Source organism: Equus przewalskii, chromosome 16 (genome assembly GCF_037783145.1).
Source record: "Equus przewalskii isolate Varuska chromosome 16, EquPr2, whole genome shotgun sequence".
Taxonomy (NCBI): Eukaryota; Metazoa; Chordata; class Mammalia; order Perissodactyla; family Equidae; genus Equus; species Equus przewalskii.
Window position 1 is genome coordinate 16,602,082 of NC_091846.1, and position 15,042 is coordinate 16,617,123.

General features: G+C 37.6%; 1 long non-coding RNA gene across 1 annotated transcript in view; it reads left to right on the top strand.

Moving 5' to 3' along the window:
- The window catches only part of LOC139076326 (uncharacterized), a 174,655-nt gene that overhangs the window by 84,852 nt on the left and 74,761 nt on the right, over window positions 1–15,042 (top strand). The window lies entirely within an intron of this gene.

A 15,042-nucleotide genomic window follows, 5' to 3' on the forward strand; every position in this document is an offset into this window, starting at 1 on the left:
CTGGGAACATTCATCTTGACAATGTGGTAATAAAGCTTGAGTCCTTGCATTCTCCAGTGCCTGGAACAGCTGAAAATATTTCTTTAATCCCAGAGAGGTGTCCTATTTTGGCCTTCTCCTGAGATCTGGCATAGGTCATGATAAACTTAGACGCAAGCCATAAGGAGCAGCCTGGCCCCTGAACTTATTAGGGCTGCATGGCCTGTAGTTGGCTGGCGCTGCAGCCTGATAAATATTTCTACTGTGGTGAGGCATATGTTTCACAAGACTCCTCTATAACATCGACCGTTAACTTTCCCAGAAGGAAATTGTTATAAATTTTATAAATTCTCAGGGAAGCTGAAGTCAGACCATGATCCACTCTGTCTGGCTTGTCCTCTCCTGGGCGAGGTAATTTGTCCTTTCCTTAAAGATAAGGAATTATGTCACTACTCAGCTTTCCACAACTAAACAATACACTTTGCAGGTATAACTAAACTGGACATAAATTATAAAGAAAAGCAAAGGAATGGTTAACATCAGGTTACTAGTTGCCTCCTCTGGGAAGTGGGAGAGGGATGTAATTAGGGAAAGGCACAGGTGCTTCTAAGGCACTGGTTACGTTCTACTTCTTAACCTGGTTGGCAGATAAATGCATAGATCAATTAAACTGTGCTTATAAATTGATACACTTGTCTGTACATATGAATTATTTCAAAATAAGACTTTTAAAAAAAATACTTATTTTATGTTTCCACTAAAGTCAAGATGGTAAATAAGACTATTAAAATATGTCACTTTTTCTTTTTAAATTCTATGGTCATGTTAAATAAAGTCTGTAAAAAAGACAATTATAAGTATGTACTGGTTCTTACACTTACTGAAGAAAATCTATTGAAGATAAATCTTCATCTATTTAACGTATATTTTTCTTCCATTATTTTTTGTCGTGTGTGTGACTTTACAGGATATTTTTCTGTCTTCAGGCTCTAATGATAGATGGAGAGCAGAAGAAGGTTGCGAACATTCTAAGGGAGGGCGAGAGTAGTGAGTGTAACTAGTGCCAACAGAATTCAATCGTTATAATTTTTCTAAATAATGTTTACTTATTTGTTAAAAAAATAGTTTGCATTATATATTTTAGAACATTTTCTGCATTAATAGGCTGTCATATTATTTTCCAATTATCTTTAAAAATTCTTGGAAAGTGTGCAATCAACTATTGCTATAGACTAATACTGTCACAGTTTGGTAAATAGATAAACTTCATTATTCTGACCTCTGCATAAGTACATTATTATGTAATTAGGAAGAGCAACAGTTCATTAAGCAATGCAAAACCCCATGTCTTTCTGCTTTATTAAAAACCTGTTTTGTTTTACAAAAAGTTGCTTCAAATACTATTACAACCTGTTTTAAAATGGTTAGAAATGCTTTTGTCCTTTTTAATTTAAATCCAGAAGAAAATGGATTTACCATTGATAATTTAACAACTAAAATCATGAAACATTTGTCAAAAGGCTCTTTGCTAATACAATTTATTATCTTGCAAGAGATATTTGGTCACAGAAAATATGCATGTATCTCTAGTGCTAATTGTTTTGCCGAGGTTGGGGGAAAATGGAAATATCCAAGTATTAGGTTTTGAGGGGAGGAAAAGAAAATTCTATTTTATATACTTAGAGTAATTCAAACCAGCAAGAACTTGGAATAGTCTCCAAGAAGAAATAATTATTTCCTTATATCATTTACAAAGAAATATAAGATTGGGCAAATGATGTTTAACTGATGATACAATAGAGAAAGAAAGAATTGAGTGGTCAGGGCCAGTATAAAATGGACTGTATCAATTTGGATTTGGCCAGGAAAAGGAACTACCTGGATAATATAAGCAGGAAGTTAGAAGCCTGCATTACTACTGAAAGGAATGAGGGGGGAATTATCAGCAAAAGCCCCTACTTGTTTTAAAAATGCAAGAGAGAAGGGTCTGGCACGAGATAAATGTCAATCACCTCAGCTGCAGGTCAAAGGACAATGCCAGGAAGCTACCGGCAAATCCTCATCTCATCAAAACCCATGTTCATGCCTGGAACGGTTTCTCTTTGTCTGCCTTCCAAAATTCATGTAACTGACAGAATCTAAATGGGACCCTGTTGGCCCATTTAGATAATAAAGATTTAAGGTGTAAATTCCCAATGTTAAGCTATGATTCGACACAAAGATAAATAGTATCTAGGTTAAGACTAGTAATCCATCAGTTATGAAATATAGCAAATTCCTACCTCAGGTACTGGATAGCATGCATAATAAACTATCATGTTTCTAAATTCAGAACTTCATTCATTTGAAAGTTTGAGTACTATTTTGTCTCAGTCTATGAAAGCCATAATGGGAAATACAAAATTTGATTACAGTCATCCCCTCTTATCTTGGGGGGGGATACTTTCCAAGACCCCCAATAGGTGCCTGAAACCATGGATGGTACGGAGTCCTATGTATACTATGCTTTTTGCTAACTAATGGGCTAACAGGTGGATAGCATATACAGTGTGGAGACACTGGGCAAAGGGATGATTCAGATTCCAGCTGGGACAGAGCAGGGCTGGAGTGAAGGTTCATCTTGCTACTCAGAATGGCATGCAATTTAAAACTTGTGACTTGTTTATTTCTGGAATTTTCCATTTAATATTTTCGGACCATGGTTGACCACGGATAACTGAAACCATGGAAAGCAAAATCCTGGATAAAGCGGAACTACTGTGACTAAAATGTATCTTCAGATATGCAAGTGCTTTTTTTACTTAACTATAGTACTAATAACTTTAACCAAGACAAAACTTAGCACATGACACACGTGATTTCCCTTTATAACAGGCATAGGAAGACAATTCTAACTGATGAATTTAATAGTTATTAGAGATAGTCAGTGGTCTCATACACTGATTGACTTAGTATTTTAATGACTGACTGAATGACGAGTGTGTACTGCAACATAATTAAACAGCCTTGTGAAAACTATTTTTTGTCATTGAGAAGGTGTCTTCTTAGTCCCACTGAAGTAGGAACACTGTGAAAGTTGCTTATTTACTGTTTTACCCAAACTTTATTGTCTTCTTTCTTTGACCAAATCGTGATCAATTTAACTGGCTTTTTGCCCTAATCCTACAGTTTTCTTCACCCATTTCAATCTCTCTTAATGGTATTACTCCTCTGACATCTACACTATTTATTTTCAGATTAAAAAAAAATCTCCTGGGAATCAACTTCAGCCACAAGATGGGATAAGATGGCACAAACCCCAACTCAGGTGCTCAGAGGCTTCCAAGGACTTACAATCTCACAGTTCTTTCTGCCTGTGCATTCCAGCTTAGTATGATTATTCCTCTGTGCCACCTCAAATTTATTGAAAAAAAATGCTATTTTAAAAAAATGAAGAGAAAGGATAAAAACAAAGAGAAATGAAGGAACAGAATTTTTTGAAGAACAAAAATAATCTATCATTGGTATTTAGGAAAAATGAATAGAGTCAGCCACAGTCAAAAACACGTGCAGAACTCTGCAGTGGAAATGAGAGTTCTTTAGGGAAGCTCCAGGTTCAGAGCCTGGCATTGACATAATATTATTATTATGCCTCTACTACTAGTTGTAGCAGCAGTAGCTGTAGTATTTATCAATATTTTGGAGGAAAGCAAAAACTCTTTATACCTCGCCCTTTCATTTTATCTCCTAGTGATAAGTATCCAGATTTGCTGTGAGTCTTTCTACTGAATGATAAACTAGCTCCTGGGGCAGCCTGGCAGCACAGTGCTTAAGTTTGTGCATTGTGCTTTGGCAGCCTAGGGTTCGCAGGTTCAGACTCTGGGCACAGACCTATGCACCACTCATCAAGCCATGCTGTGGTGGCATACCACATACAAAATAGAGGAAGATTTCCACAGATGTTAGCTCAGTGACAATACTCCTCAAATGAAAAGAGGAAGATTGACAACAGATGTTAACTCAGGGCCACTCTTCCTCACCAAAAAATAAGTAAATAAAAAACAAACAAACTAGCTCCTTATATTTGAAGAAAGGCTGATAACTGTCTTAGTTTGTCTCCTAACCACCCAAATTCCTTCAAAGACACAAACATGAAAATGATGACCTTTGAGATCATGTGAATGACCTCCTCACTAGTGTAGATTCCTGACAGATAATCCAGAATTGAATACACAAAGGGCATAGTGGGCCATACAGAGTAATAATAAATGTTGCCTCCAATAGTTGGTAAATTGCTATTTGAAATCCAAAAGCAATTTTTCCTATAATGGGTTTTGGCAAACTTTAAAAATGATCAGCAAAAGCCCTGGTAAGTGAACTCAGTGGTCTCATTAAATCCTCCCAAAGCTTTTAGAGGGAGATAGCACATAAATGTGTTTACTAATTCTTAAAACACCCACCAGAGAGAGACCTTTTACATAAAGTTATCATATGAGATACTTCATTTAGAATAAAACGTGTTTTACATCAATGGTTTAAAGTTCTGCAGAAGTTGTCTCTTTAGCCTACTCCCTTTGAACACAGATTTTTCAAGAATTTGTAGCTGACCATACTTCTGCATATAATAGTTTTATCCTTCAGAATCTGTAAGCTGAAAACTTTACTAATACTTATGATTGCATTAAAATTTATATCATCTCAAACAGATCTTCCCATATAAAGATGAGCCAACATCTAGGCTCCTAATTGAGATTTGTACAAGTTCCCGTTAAAATGTAATCAGAGAGGAGTTCCCTCTCTGAGGATCAACTTTTTAGAATAATAAATTCCAAATGCTGAAATGAGATTTGTATCCAGTAATAAAACACATTATTGCAAGTTAACTGGGGTCTCTTGCATCTGGCTCGAGTTCTTCCCAGAGGCGGCGCAGGTAACGAGCCTCAGGTAGGAGCCCCGACGGAACACTCGCATGGCTGATCCTGTTCTGTGTGGTCCTTACTGCTTTCATCAGTACTGAGCAGGGTTTGATTCATTCTTCAGGGTCTAGATTAGAGGTCTTTGCTAATAAACCCAAGAATGTCCAAGTAGAAAAAAATGCAATGAAAACAAGCCTATCATAGTAAAATTGCTGAAAAGAAAAAATAAAGAAAAATCTTAAAAACTGCAGTGAATCAATATATTAATATTTTTTTTAGTCCTGGTGATAAAATCTCTCTGCCTTTGTTTGTCTGGTCTTCTTTCTATCCTAGGTAAAGTTTTCTTGGGTCTGGTGCTCTATAATGGCAGCTATTTTCTTTTGACTTTTTGAAGGCCTGACTCTCTTTTCACTGGTCTTCACGGTGTCTCCTAAGAAGTTAGCTTTTTGTTGTCACTCCTTGGGAGTTTCTAGCACGTCTTCACTCTTGCTGGATAGTCGGGTTGCTTCAGCATCCCTCACCTCTTCCGAAGACTATTATCAGTGACTTTGGATCAAGTCCTGAAAACAGCCCAGGACTTTACTCCACACATTAGCAAACACTCAAGCAAGCACATCCTCTTCCATGAGGTGAAATGAAGCAATTTCTCTTTCTCTGAAGTAACTTTAAAAGAAATTTTTTTTTGGTCTATGAAATCCCTGTTCTTCTATATCTGAGTATAAGCTACTACATATTTCTATATTATTCCTTCTGAGAATATCACAAGCTTCTTTTCCATACACCACAAACTGGGAGATATGGCAATGAAACTATTTTTAGGAGCCTAAGAAGGTGGTAAAGGTACCTTTTTCTGTCTTATTCCAAATATAACAGAAACTCTTCCTTGAGGTAAGTTTGCCTCACGCGAAGTGGCAAAGGGAAGCCAGGATGTAGCACCTGTCATGTGGAGTCATGATCTGCCTTCCTTTTTTGGAAGAGCTGAGTGTCCACTTTTCTAGATTCTGCATGGGTACTCAACTTCCACTTGTAAAAGAGTTAATAACGGTGGTAAACATTGCCTGAAAATGTCCAGTGGCGTTTCAATCCCAGGAACAGTCAGAGCTGTCTTTAGCAGAGATCCCTGTGTCTAAAATTTGGAAAGGTAGAGCTTGAATTCTCCATGTTATCTGATATAAATGAAGATTTTGATGTGACATTAGACTTGCTTTGGGAAATTATCTCTGTTTCCTGACTATCATGATAGAAAAAATTACATCTGAATTCCCTGGAAAGGAATAATGACTAAGAGCATTTCTTCTCATTCCGTTAGACTCTGAGGTCTGCGGCACCACAGTCCAACTATTCTGTAGAGAACACTCTCCTACTGCCCAGTCGCCAGCGAGGAGGAATTACAAGATGGGGGCTCTGGGCCTGGCCCATCCACTGCTTGCGCCCAACTCCATCCCATCACACAAGCTCCATCTTGCTTCATTGCCTAGAAAGCCATTCAATTTTTTTTGTTTTGTGAAAAGTCTGTCTTTAAGATATTTTAACTTAAGCATAATTGACATAGAATAAACTGCATATTTAAAGTGTACATTGTTCATAAATTTTGGCAATATATACATCTGTGAAACTATCATCATAATCAGAATAATGAACACATCCATCACCACCAAAAGATTCCTCACGTCATTGTCAGACCATCCCTCACACTCAACCTCCCTGTTCTCCACTTAACTTGTTGAACACACAGAATACAGTTATAATCATTGTTTTTACGTCTTTTTCTGCTGCTGCCAACATCTGTAATTCTGCATCATATTCAATTGATTGATTTATGTCCTCATTATGGGTGATATTTTTCTGTTTCATTGCATGCCTGGTTATTTATAATTGTTTTATTGGATGCCAGACATAGTGAGTTTTACCTTGTCAGATGATAGATATTTTTTTGTATTTCTATAAATATTCTTGAATTTTCGTCTGGAACACAGTTAAATACTCGTAATCAGTTGAAACAATGTTTGGTATAGGCCTAATTATTCCCCACGTCAGAAGCAAGAGGCCAGCCCCGGCCATGTAGTGGTTAAGAGTGGGTGCTCTCACCACCACCTCTAGGGTTCCTCTCCATGTCAGGGACCCACACCACCCATCTGTTGGTTGTCATACTGTGGCAGCTGCGTGTTGCTGTGATGCTGAAAGCTACACCAGCAGTATTTCAAACACCAGCAGGGTCACCCATGGAGGACAGGTTTCAGCAGAGCTTCCAGACTAAGACAGACTAGGAAGAAGGGCCTGGCCACCCACTTCCAAAACAATTGGCCATGAAAACCTTGTGACTAGCAGCAGAGTATTGTTTGATATAGCATGGGAAGGTGAGAGGATGGTGCAAAAAGACCAGGCAGGGTTTCACTCTGCTGTCCCCAGGGTTATTAGGAGTCAGAATCAACTCCATGGCACTAAAAGAAAGACCCCTCTGTGTACTCTACCCAGTAACCAATGGATTATTAGTTTTTTTGGTTTGTTTGTTGGAATAGGCATAATTCTCTACTGTGTGTATACACTGGTACTATTTCCTCTTGTCTTTTGGGGTGGTTCTCTTCTTGCCCACAGTAATTTCCTCACATACAAGTGCTGTGCAGTACTGAGCTGAATATTTGAGGGGGAACCTCCGCAGATCTCCAGAGCTCTCTCTCTGTGCAGCTTCCTCTTCTCAGGCACTCTGTCCTGTGAACTCTAGCTGCCCGATCTCCCTGGACTCTCAGTTCATCTCAACTCAGGGAGTCCCTCAGGATCTGAGTAGATTTCCCCTCACTGCCCTGTGGCTTGAATACGCTCTCTAGGCAGTAAGCTGGAACCACCACAGGCTCACCTGGATAGTTTCATCTCTTCTAGGCATCTACCCCTCCTTGTTGGATGGCTGGTATCCTATACATCATTGGTTCAGATATTTTTGTCTGTTTTTCACTTGTTTCAGGTTGCAGGGTAAATCTAGTCCCTGTTTCTCTGTCTGGCATAGAAATAAAAGTGTCTCATCAAAATTTTACCTGTAAGTATTTTAAAATACATAATACATTTTTCCCTGTTCTCCCATTCTTTTCATTTTTGGGGTTGTTAAGTTTTAAGTCTTTGCACTGTGATTTTAGAGATTTTTATGGGTGAGAGAAAACACAGGCACACATATAACCTGCCATATTGAACCCTAAGTCTATGGTATCCCTTAGGAGCTAACTCAGACTAAGATAAGAAAGAGAGCTTTCAGAACCAGCCCTGATGGCCTAGTCATTAAAGTTTGTTGTGCTCCTCTTTGGTGGCCCAGGTTCAGTTCTGGGTGTGGAACCACACTACTTGTCTGTCAGTAGCCATGCTGTGGCTGTGGCTCACATAGAACAACCAGAAGGACTTACAGCTGGAATATACAGCTATGTACTGGGGCCTTGGGGAAGGGAAAAAAAGAGAGGAAGATTGGCAACAGATATTAGTTCAGGGTGAATCTTTCCCAGCAAAAAAAAAAAAAAAAAAAAAAAAGGACAGCTTTCAGAAAAGGATAGCTGATGTAGGTGTACAAGTCAGGGGTTCTTGTGGTAATAAAGACAAAAGAATATTGAAGAATAAAAATAACACAATACTAGTGAAAATCTAGAATAAGAAAGGGGTTTGCTAGGCATATATAGTTTTTAAAATATAATTACAACTATGAAGAAATTAGAAATAAAAAATAAGAGGGAAGTTATCAGCATGTGTAACTAAGTGGTTGGGGACTCATTTTCTGTGATAGAAAATGCAAATATTGACATGGTTTTTAATCAGTGTGAGTATGTTGAGAGGGAGAGAATGAGTTTTCATTTTGGACAAGTTTTATTTGAATTGCCTCTGGGACAATCAAGAACTGAGTCCAGAAAGAAATATCTGTCTTAACTGAGAAAAATCTTTGATTTGGTTTTAGTCAGAATATAGGTAAAAGATGAAGCCAGTGAAATGGTTTAGGTCTTCCTGGAGGAGTCTGTATTTATAAGGAAAAAAATGAAGGGAAGAGAAGAGAAAAAAAGGGGGGTAAAGAGAGATTCCTGATGGCCTTGTGGGAAGGGGAGATTGGCAGAAAATTCCCGCATGGTGCTGAAGGAAGAAGTGCTAGTGAGAGAGGCAAGGGCAGAGCACAAACACGTCTCAGAAGAATTCACAAAAATTAGTTTGAACTGCAATTTGGGAAGTTTAATTAAGGGCATAACATGCAAGAAATACTGAGAAGTTAAAGGAAGTTATTTTATTTAGCAAAAGTAGATTATCATTAACTACGTTAAGATCAGTCCAAATAAACCTGTCTCTTCAGCAGCAATATTAAAATGTGTTGAGGAATGATTAGTATGTGAAGAATGAGAGAGAGCCAGTATAGAGCACTGTTTCGAGAAGTCTAATTACTACAGAAAGATTAGACATTGGCTAATAATTAGAAGGAAAAACAATGTTGATGATTTTTCTTTGCCTTGATTTTCCTGTGAAAGGGAAAAGATCGCATATTTTTGTGGATTTATGTTGGATTAGGAGAGAGAAATAAGTGCCTTTAAGTTTGAATGTAATGAGATGGTAGAAGACAGAGATTAAATATAAGAAAGGACATTGGATAAATGACAGAGCAATGTCCAGAGAAGACAGCAGAGAAAAAGATCACAACACAAATGGGACAATCTTGAAAAATTTGCTGGAATTCGTGTCTGTTCTGCAGTCCCTTGATTTCAAAGATTAAATTGTTTATGTGAGCATACAGGAGATGTATTTTTTGTTTAAAAGAAACTGGAGAGTCTTTTCAATGGTCTGGTTCTGTTTCAATGATCTGGTTCCAATTAGCCTGGTTCTAAGAACTGTCTACTTGACCCACATATTTGCTGTATGTATCTAATTAATTAAATGATGAAACAACATTTCTTCTACCTTAAACATACACCATGAGACTTCTATGGTTTCTTTTCACTTTCCTTGCTCTCCTCCGGGTCCAAGCCATCATTATCTCTTGCTTGGGCCGCTGAAATAACTTTCTGACTTGTGTTCTTGCTCCTTCTCTTGCATGTTTAAAGGATCCCTGCAAACTGAACATCGTAGATGTCACATCTCTGCTCAAACCTGCATTGGTGGCTACACCCCACTGAGGGAACAAGCCAAAGCTCGTACAACAATCCCCAAGTGCCTGCACTGTTCGGCTTGTCACTACCCCTCTGACACCATGTCCTGTCCCTGTCACTCCACTCCAGTCTTGCCTGTTCCCCAACACCTTACATGTGCTCTGCCTTAAACCTTATACACTGGCTGTTCTCACTGCCTAAAATCCTCTTTCTCCAGATATTTATGTGGCTATACTTCTAACCTCCTTTAATTCCTGTGGGCCCTGCCTTTTTAAAAAAATATTACTTGTCATCATTCCTAATGTCATCTCCCCATTTTTAATTGAAACTAGCCCCCAGCCCCTCATCCTCTCCACCAACTTACCTGGCTTATATTCAATTATTTACTCTATGTTACTTAATTCCACAGTGTCAATCACCTTCAATACCAGCACATATTTTCCTCATTTGTCACTGCCTGCCTTTACGAAAATGCCAGCTCCAAGAGGGCAGGGACTTTTGTCTGCTTGGTTTTATTGATGTTTTCCCAGTGTCCAGAAGACTACCTAGCACAGCAAGTACTCACTAAATATTGGTCGGAAAAAATGCAGGTAGTGTCTTAAACTGCATAGGCGCCCAGCCCAGTTTAACCTATGAAAGCACTCCCAGTATAGCCCCGTGCAATCCAAGTCCAGGCAGAAAGTATTGGTTCACAAAAGGGCTACAATTTCCCTACCATCCTTCTTGTTTGACACTGGTCTAGGGTCTAGTCACACTTAAGTCACCAGTTTGTCACAAATGCCAGTCACAACCCAATTTGGTTTCCTTATTTTGATGTGGTATTCCTTTTGCTCGGCTTGGAAATAGACAAAATATTACAGGTAATATTCTTTGGTAAATTGGGCCTCATTGATTCTTAATCTATACTCTAGCCTTATAATTACACCCCCATCAAAGAATAGCTCAGCATTAAACGTCAGAATAATTATGACTTTAATTTTATCCTAATTTTTTCTCATCATTTAAAAACTGAGGAATCAAAAAAGACATAAAATATTTCAACTAAAAACTATAAAGATGCCTTTATAGTCTGTAGTAGGCTTAATACATATACATAAAAAGGAAAGAAGTCTGACTTATGTTGTAGTCCCAGCCCTGCCAGAAAAATCTGTGTAACCTCAGGCAAATTATAAACCTCTCCTGGCATCAGTTTCCCTATCTGTAAAAACAACAGCCACAAAGAAACAAGGATATTGGATTAGATCAATAAACACAGATATCAGATTAGATATACAAAAGAAATCTCCAATTTCTTTTCAGTTGTGAAATTCTTTTCAGTTTGTGAAGCTCAGACATACTTCTGAGATATTGTGAGTTGGGTACCAGACCACTGCAATAAAGTGAATATTGCAATAAATTTAGTCCCAGGGATTTTTTGGTTTTCCAGTGCATATAAAAGTTATGTTTGCACTATACTGTAGTCTAGTAAGTGTGTAATAGTGTTGTGCCTAAAAAAGCAACGTAGATATCTTAATTAAAAAATACTTTACTGCTAAAAAATTCTAACCATCATCTGAGCCTCCAGAAAGTCGTAATCTTTTTGCTGGTGGAGGGTCTTGCCTCAATGTTGATGACTGGGATCTGATCAGCGTGGTGGTTGCTAAAGGGTGAGCAGCTGTGACAATTTCTTAAAATAAGACAATAATGAAGTCTGCCACCTTGATTGACTCTTCCTTTCATGAACAATGTCTCTGTAGCATGTGACACTCGTTGACAACATTTTACCCACAGTAGAACTTTCAAAATTACAGTCATTACTCTCAAACACTGCCGCAACTGTATAAACAAAATTTGTGTAGCATTCTAAATCCTTTGTTGTCATCTCAACAATCTTCACAGCATCTTCACCAGAAGTAGATTCTATGGTAAAAAACCACTTTCTTTGCTCATGCATAAGAAGCAACTCCTCATCCATTAAAGTTTGATCATGAGATTGCAGCAATTCAGTCCCATCTTCAGGCTCCACTTCTAATTCTAGTTCTCATGCTATTTCTACCACATCTGCAGTTCCTTCCTCCACTGAAGTCTTGAACCCTCAAAGTCATCCATGAAGACTGGAATAAACATCTTCCAAACTCCTGTTAATGCCAATATTTTGACCTCTTCCCATGAATCACAAATATTCTTAATGGCATCTAGAACGGTGAATCCTTTCCTGAAAGTTTTCAATATACTTTGCCCAGATCCATCAGAGGAATCACTATCTATGGCAGCTATAGCCTTATGAAATGTATTTCTTGAATAATAAGGCTTTAAAATCAAAATTACTCCATGGGCTGCAGAATGGATGTTGTGTTAGTAAGCATGAAAACAACATTAATCTCATCGTACATCTCCCTCAGAGCTCTTGGGTGACCAGGTGCATTGTCAATGAGTTATAATATTTTGAAAGGAAATCTTTTTGTCTGTGCAGTAACTCTTAACGATGGGCTTAAAATATTCAGTAAACCACATTGTAAACAGAGGTGTTGTCATCCAGGCTTTGTTGTTCTATATATAAAGCACAGGCAGAGCAGATCTAGCATAATTTTCAAGGGCCCTAGGATTTTTGAAATAGTAAGTGAGCATTGGCTTCAGCTTAAAGTCACCAGCTGCATTAACCAGGAACAAGAGAGCCTGTCCTTTGAAGTTTCACAGCCAGGCAGTGACTTCTCCTCTCTAGCTATGAAAGTCTTCTTCCAATATAAAGCTGTTTCATCTACATTGAAACTCTGTTGTTTAGTGTAGCCCCCTTCATGAATTATCTTAGCTAGATCTTCTGGAGAACGTGGTGCAGCTTCTACATCAGCACTTGCCCTTCACATTGCACTTTTGTTATGGAGATGGCTTCTTTCCTTAAAGCTCATGAACTGACCTCTACTAACTTCAAACTTTTCTTCTGCAGCTTCCTCACCTCTCAGCCTTCACAGAATTGGAGAGCATTAGGGTCTTGCTCTGGATTAGGCTTTGGTTTAAGAGAATGTTGTGGCTGATTTGATCTTCTATCCGGACCACTGAAACTTTCTCCACATCACAATAAGGCTGTTTCACTTTCTTACCATTCATGTGTTCACGGGTGTAGCACTTTTAACTTCCTTCAAGAGCTTTTCTTTTGCATTCACAACTTGACGAACTGGCACAAGAGGCCTATCTTTCTCTTTGTCCTGGCTTTCAACACGGCTTCCTCACAAACTTAAGTATTTCTAGCTTTTAGTTTAAAGTGAGACTCATGTGACTCTTTCTTTCAGTTGAACACTTAGAGGCCATTGTACGGTTATTAATTGGTCTAATTTTAATATTGTTTGTCTCAAGGAGTATGGAGGCCCCAGGAAATGGGGTAGATGCAAGAGCTGGTCGATGGAGCAGTCAGAATACACACAACATTTATCAATGAAGTTTACCATTTTATATGGGCACAATTCATGGCACCCCAAAACAATTACAACAGTAACATCAAATATCACTGACCAAAGATCACCATAACAAATAAGATAACAATAATGAAAAAGTTTTAAATACTGTGAGAATTACCAAAATGTGACACAGAGACACGAAGTGAGCAAATGCTATCGGAAAAGTGGCACCGACAGACTTGCTCAGTGGAGGGTTGCCATAAACCTTCAATTTCTTAAAAAAGTAATACTTGCGATGAACAATAAAGTGAAGCACAATAAAACGAGGCACATTTGTATTAAAAATTACCTAAAGTGTCGTCTCAAATTGCCCCAGTGTCTACCCAATGAAAACATGAATCACATTGTTCATTTACACCACATGGAGTGCTTCTAACAATTGAGTGTTTATATGTCATTCCATCCCATGATTTCTTTACAGTTTTACTTAATAGTTAGATCCTGGGTCAGAGACCTTGTCTAATTTATGCTCACTAACGCTGAAGTTTATTTATGGTACTGAATAAATGATAGTGTAACAACACATTTGAAAATATCTGCCTAAGAGACAAGAGTTATGGCATTAATTTGCATTTTTCTTTCTAAAATTTAGATAAATACAAGTATTTATGGAAAGAACAAATGTTGTGTGTTGGCTCTAAGATCTGTCTTCAGTATGTACTGGGGTGTTTATCTTACTGTTATTTTGGTACTGAGCTCTTTTCAAAGAGTTGTAGAATAGTTAATGTGGCAGAGATGAAAGCAATGTTGATTCAATTACATTGTCTGTATTTTTTTCCTGGTAGTTTGCAAAGAAAAACAAAAACAGTTAAATCAAGCCAAATTCTAAATTTGTGACAGGATGTAAAAAAAAATTACTGATTAATTGTAATTCAGATTTACAACAGTATTTGTTTTTGAATGAAATAAGTTTCCATTAAAATGTAAATCAGGAGCAAACCTAAAGAAAAACTTGATCTGTGTTTAGTAAAGTAAATGATTGTTACAATTTCTACAACCTTTGGCTAGGGAATATATAGTGAAAAAAATATGAAAGTGGTGTTTAAAAACAAAAACAAAAAGCTTAATTTTTAATTCTCTCTTTTCCAAAAGTCTCATTTATATTCTCTCAATTCTGATAGCAATTAAAATATCTCCCTTTGTAAGATACACAGTGTTTTGAAAGGAAATGAGCTTTGAATCTAACTGTACGATAATGGGGACAAATCCTAGCTTTACCAGGTGTTAGCTGAGTGACTGTCCAAAGCACTTGGACACTTGTATACACAGCTTCCTCATGCATGAAATGTAAATAACGATGCTTATTAGTGACATTCCATGTGTAAAGCAGCTGTGATAGAAACTGGCGTATAAAATGCTTGGTCAATGCTGGTTCCTTCCACTTATACTTATTTTTATCCCAAAGTCTTCTCTCAATCTAGCCTCATGGAATATAGACTGTAAAATTCTAGATACCTCTTATTTTTATTGTTTCTGCTTTTATGTATTTGTTAAATTTATTATTGTAAAAACTAAGACTGTTTAGCAGCAGGTCATCATGCTCAAATTAAACAAAGGATAATAAATGACTGGCTTTCCAATGTTGCTAAGGATGAGGCACAGAATGGGCGAAATGCTAATGGTAGTTTGTTTAGGGTA